The sequence below is a fragment of the Octodon degus genome, unplaced genomic scaffold, assembly GCF_000260255.1.
Source record: "Octodon degus isolate 3935 unplaced genomic scaffold, OctDeg1.0 scaffold00010, whole genome shotgun sequence".
NCBI classification, from domain to species: domain Eukaryota; kingdom Metazoa; phylum Chordata; class Mammalia; order Rodentia; family Octodontidae; genus Octodon; species Octodon degus.
In genome coordinates, this window is record NW_004524586.1 from 17,273,953 (window position 1) to 17,279,193 (window position 5,241).

Below are 5,241 nucleotides of genomic sequence, written 5' to 3' on the forward strand. Positions count from 1 at the left end.
AGGCGGCGCACAGGGCGCGTCGCGGAGCCTCCAGGCTGGAGCTCCCTGCGCGGCGGGAGGGAGCCCTTCCAGGTGCCAGTTCCCGGGGGAAGGGGACCATTTGGCGGGGGCTCTGGAGCAGTCAGCGCCTGGCTCGAACGGCACAGCCTCGGGCTTGCCGCCTGCCCTGCCGGCTTGGGTCGGCTTTGCGGGACTCTCAGCGCCTTGACAGCTACACGTGTCGCCCGCAGTGGTGCGTGTGGGTCCTCTCCCTGCTCCTGTGCCCTGTGTCCCATTACTGCCTCTGGGTCAGCCCTCCACTGGGGCCTCTGTCGGCCCGCTGCGTCCTGCTGTGATGTTCTCGAGGCGCGCGCGTTCGCCACGTAGGTGAGCCGAGCGTCCCGCAGTCAGGTGTGCTTGCTGCGCGCAGTGCGCGCTCGCTCTTTTTTTTTTTTTTTTCTTAAAAAAACTGTTACCTAGTTCACCACGACTCTCTTTTCGGACCACTCCTTAATCGTCAATAACTTCCAAACTTTAGTAGAATTCCCTGCCACTCAACGCGGAGATTCTTGGAGGTAAATAATCAGTCATAGCGAAGTCATGTAAAGCAAAAGTTCGTTTCGGAGCGCAACTCGAGTGCGTATATTATAGCTGTTTCCCGGAGGTAGAGTTTCCCGCGAGTTGAATCCCCTTAAAATCAGACACCTGTGGCTCCTGTTTGCCTAATAAGTACTCACCCAGCAGGTGCCTTTTAAAAAATTCATCTTTCCCCGGTTGTTCCCTCCACCGCCTCCTTTCTGCCTCTAGGGGCGCTGTTGGCCCAGCAATGAAAGACACACCTTGGCCACAAACTAAATTTCTGATTCTATATAACAAGCATTAATTTTTTAATAACCAGTCTCAGTGTCGAACCGTTACCATTTTATGGTACTATTTGTTTTGCAATTACCACTGATACTCTCCCAGCCCCATCGTGTCTACTGTGATGTGCCTACACCCCAGTTCTTATTAAAATTCATACTGTAATGATTCACACCGAATCTGAGAATTAATAATTAAGTAGACAGATCGCACAAAGCAAGCAAGAATCAATGAGATACCCTAGAAAGAATATTTTGCTATTTAAAGAGCTATAAGACTTAAAAATGAAATAGAGGTGTTTTGAAAGACTTTAAAAAATGTTTATTACCAATGAACTGTAAAAAAAGGAAGTTTCAAAGTGTGCCTGAGGTCTTTGATTTGGCACATACTTCATATACATAAGCAGCAGTCTTTTCAGTTAGGAAAAAAGATGAAGATAATCATGGGAAATTATTTCACGGGGAGGATTTTATCTCATGGCCACAATTTTGGTAGAGTTTCTCCTTAGGATAGATATGACCCCAGAGAGAAAACTAGTTCGTCTTAAACACTTTGAATGCCATAGATATTGTGACATTCCAAAGTGCCTTGCTTGTTTACCCTTGGATTCTCAGTATCAAATCTGAGGTTATGTCCCAGATTATGCCCCTGAAGGGAATTAGAAATCCAAGCATACAGCAAGACATTTCTCCACGTTGGCAAGAGGAAAAGAGGAATTGCTACTTGATGAGGGATTTGTTTCCAGCCTGGTCCATTACCTAGTGCCTCCACAGTTACTGATTTGGAACTCAATCCTAACATGTCCAAAACAGAACGAGGGATTGCAAGCTTTCCACTCCCAAGCCCGTCCTTCCCTAGTTCAGCAGGCATGTCCTCTGTCTTTGCCAGATGCCTCCTGTAACACTTGGGAAGCCAGCCTTGAATCTACCCTTTCACTTCATAAGCCACCAGCCTCTAGCCTATATTTTCATCTCCTTATTCTCCCATCTCACAGTGTTCTTTCCCCAATCCAGACTGCATTTATGAAATCCTAAATGCAAAAAAACTCCTTTTCAGTGTAGTGGCCTCCCAACTAGTCCATCAGCTTTCCCCCTCATCTCACTGTTCCCCTCAGCATTGCTGCCAAAGTCATTAGATTCAGCCATGAATTAGATCATGCAAATTTTTATTGAAGACTCTCCCAAGGCCTTGTATTGCCCCTTGGGAAAAATAATTCAAACCCCTATTTAGCTTATTGCTTTCCTCTCTAATCTTACTATTCTCTACCTTGTTTACTGGAGACATTAACTTCTAACTTCTCAATAGAGTATTGCCATAATTTTTTTAAAAACCATTCCATTTTCACCATAAAGACTTTGTAGAGCGGATTTTCACAGTTGAACTGTATAGTGTACTATGATTCTATTTTGTAACTTTTTAATTTTTCTAGAGTTAATAGCTGCCTTTATTTTGACTGTTCACTTTAATGTTGTACACTGAACTGTGGTATAATAGGGAACTATTATATACTGAACTGTTAAACAATAAGGACTATGTATTTGGCCTCTGCCTCTGGTTCCTGAGATAAAGCTTCTAAAATTTTTGGAATATTTAGCGAGATGAGTGACTTTTTAAATATGTTATTTTATGCTTTATTTATTTATTTATTTATTTGTGTGGTCAGCTCAGCCTGCCCTGGGGGTTGGGCTGGCACTGCATGTGATGCCAGGGATCAAACTTCAGTCCCTGCTCTTGCCTAAGTTTGCCTAAGCAGGCACTGTAGACCACTGAGCTATCTCGCTGGCCTTTTTTTTTTTTAATGTATTTGGTACAGGGTCTTACTACGCAGCCTGGACTTGTAGGGATCCTTTTGTTTGCAGCCTCCCCAGTGCTGGGATTACAGCATGCTCCACCATGCCTGGTCTCAGTGGTAGGCTCAGCATGCCTGGAGGTGGGGGCCAGGGCAGGGCTGGTGCAACATGTGCTGGGGATTGAACCCCGGTCTTTGAGCTTGTCTAAGCAGGCACTTAGTCCACTGAGCTATCTTAGATAAGTGACTTTTGTATATTAACGAGATCGCATAGTTTCAGGATGGGAACAGGCCATCAGAAAGACCAATGAGTGATTAGAGTTGAGGCTTCTGGCCCTACCACCTCAACCTTAGGAGAGGGGTGAAGAGCTAAAGGTTAAGTTGATCTTTAATGGCCACGGATGTAATTAACCATGCCTATGTAGTGTAGCCTCCCTAAAAATTCAAAGTGTTGCAGTTTGGGAGATTTTAGATTGCTGAACATGTAAACATTGACAAAGGGTGGCACACCTGGAGAGGGCATAGAAGCTGCACACCCCTTCTGGTACTCTCTGCTCTGTGTGCCTCTGCCATTTGTATGCTTATCTGTGGTCTACTATACTCTTTATTGTTAGTATAATAAACCAGCAAACACAAACGTTACCTTGAGTTTCATGAAATGTTCTGGCAAATTAATTTGATGCAAGGAAGAAGTCATGGAAATACTGATTTATAACCAATTGCTCAAAGCGTTACCTATGTAGGTAAATAGCCACTGGTGATGGCAAGTGGCTTCTGCTAAGGAAACCTGTAGGCAGGAAAGCTGGGGAAAATAACTCACACCCCTATTTAACTTATTGTTAAATAACCCTGTAAGGGCTGCAACTGGTAATGCTATGATGAAGCAGTCCTCCCAGCCCTTTGAAACTCACATCTCACTGTAAACAGACCCAGAGGCTACACAGGAAGCTCTAGGACTTCATTTTTGCCTTGCTGGATTTCTGTCTCACTTTGGTAAAATTTTTGTTCATTCCCCATATCCTTTCCTCCTGGAATGGGAATGATGTTCACCTTGTGCCCTTGTACCTTGGGATCATGTAACCCATTGCTGATTTTTATAGAGATTCTCTGCTAAGAGTTTGCCTTGAGTCTCTGAAGAGACTTTGAAAAATACTGGCACTCTCATGACTTCAAGAAAAAGAATTTTTTTCTTTCATGATAAACGGTAATGATGTAGGCAATGGAATAGCCAATTTTACTGGCATAACAGGTCAGTGATGTAATCAGGAACATAGTGTTTTCTTTCGTTGACCATATTTGGATATCAACTTTTGCATTTAATGTCTCTGCCATTTAGCCTCATGATGTCCACTGCACTCGATATAATATCTGTATTCCTAGTCGTAATATGGCAGTAAAAGCAAAGGAATTCCATTTTTATTAGGAAAATGATATTTTCATGAAACTTTGAATGACTCTCATAGATCTCATTGGATAGACTTTGACACAGGCATGGATACCTGCACAGGATAATGAAAAAGTGAATATTTATAATTATACACATTGATGGCTCAAAATAAAACAGACTTCTGAAGAAAGATGGTTGAACTGTATATTTGCTACACACTCCATCCTTGCTTGCTACTTTGTTTAGTGTTATGGTTGATGTCTCCCTAAAATCTCATGCAATCATGTGGCTTTTCTAGAGGTGGCTGAATCTAGATTGTGTGATGCTAGGATTAATTAAGAGTATAATTAGTAGTAAATCACTCCACTGATTGGTTTGGCATAGTCCTGGCTAAGATTAAGGGTATGAGTGTCCTCTTAGGGTGGGTAGCCTGCATACAGTACAAGGGACAGAAAGGTCCTTGTGGGCCCCCTCTGCCTTGTTGCTTTTGCTGTCTTCTGCCGGCCATGAATTGTTTTCTGCAAAGCCACCCTACCCTGGAACCAGCCAATCATGACAGAAACCTCTACAAACCATAAAGCAAATGGACCTTTACCCCTTTAACTTTGGGTGTTGGGTATTTTCTCTCAGCAATGAGAAACATAACTAAGACACTGAAGTAGAAAATTCAAGTTGAAAATTGTATTTCTTCAGCATTTTATAAGTTATTTTTTGTTGTCTGTATGCTCATTACCATTTCAGATACTTGAGAAAGTAAGGAAATTTTGATTGTCTATTCTTTTTTTTTTTCAGAACTGGGGATTGAACTCAGGCCCTTGTGCTTGCCAGGGAAGCACTTATTCTACTGAGCCATCTCCCCAGCCCCTGTCAATTCTTTAAATATATTTTCTTCTCTTTCTGACTGCTATTATTTTCTCTTTGTTGCTGATATTTTTAGATTTCTTTTTCTTTTCCTTTTTTTATTTTTGATACTGGGAATGGAACTCAGTACCTTGCGCTTGCCAGGCAGGTGCTTCTGCCACTGAGTTATCTCCCTGGCCCTGTTTGTACATTTTATGATGATATACCTTGCTAAAGTTCTTATTAGTTATTGTGTTGGGAACTCAGTGAGCCCTTTCAGCTTGAGAATTCATGTTGTCAGGTTCTAGTATACTTTTTTAAAAATGTATTTAGTGAGACCCAGTCCTAGCCCAGGTCCGGTGAGTGTGTGGAGGGCTTCCTGCTA